The sequence below is a fragment of the Octopus bimaculoides genome, chromosome 15 (genome assembly GCF_001194135.2).
Source record: "Octopus bimaculoides isolate UCB-OBI-ISO-001 chromosome 15, ASM119413v2, whole genome shotgun sequence".
NCBI lineage: Eukaryota > Metazoa > Mollusca > Cephalopoda > Octopoda > Octopodidae > Octopus > Octopus bimaculoides.
Window position 1 is genome coordinate 46,793,614 of NC_068995.1, and position 664 is coordinate 46,794,277.

The window sequence follows — 664 nt, forward strand, 5'->3', positions numbered from 1 at the left end:
ATAATAATAATAATAATAATAATAATAATAATAATAATAATAATAATAATAATAATAATAATAATAATAATAATAATAATAATAATAATAATAATAATAATAATAATAATCGAGATTAACCTCTACCCGTACTTCATTCTTGTTCTACACCTTCCCTGTTCCTACTTTTGGCAAATTGTATGGCTAGGATACAAGATTAAGCTTAAGCCTGTGGCCATGCCATGAAAAGATATTGCTACTCCGTGGAAGACCTCCCCAGTCGAGGCACAAATTAACTATGCTTTATGCTCGGTACAAAAGGATTAGTGTTCTACATTGGTTGGCAGTTGGTGGTAGTTGTAGTGTTCGAGTGGCCGTTGTTTGATTATAAGCATGTTTCCCTTCGTCTCACCCCCCACAGCTTGACTGTTCTCTTTTTGAAACGTCTGTCTCTGTGTGTGCGTTTGTGCGTGCCTGCATGTATGTGTGTGTGTGTGTGTGTGTGAGAGAGAGAGAGAGAGAGAGAGAGAGAGAGAGCGATTACAGACACACACATATACACATACATATACATATATATATATATATATATACATACATACATGTGTGTCTGTGTGTATGTAGATATATACATGTGTATAGATGTATACATGTATATATCTATATCTATATATATATATGTATG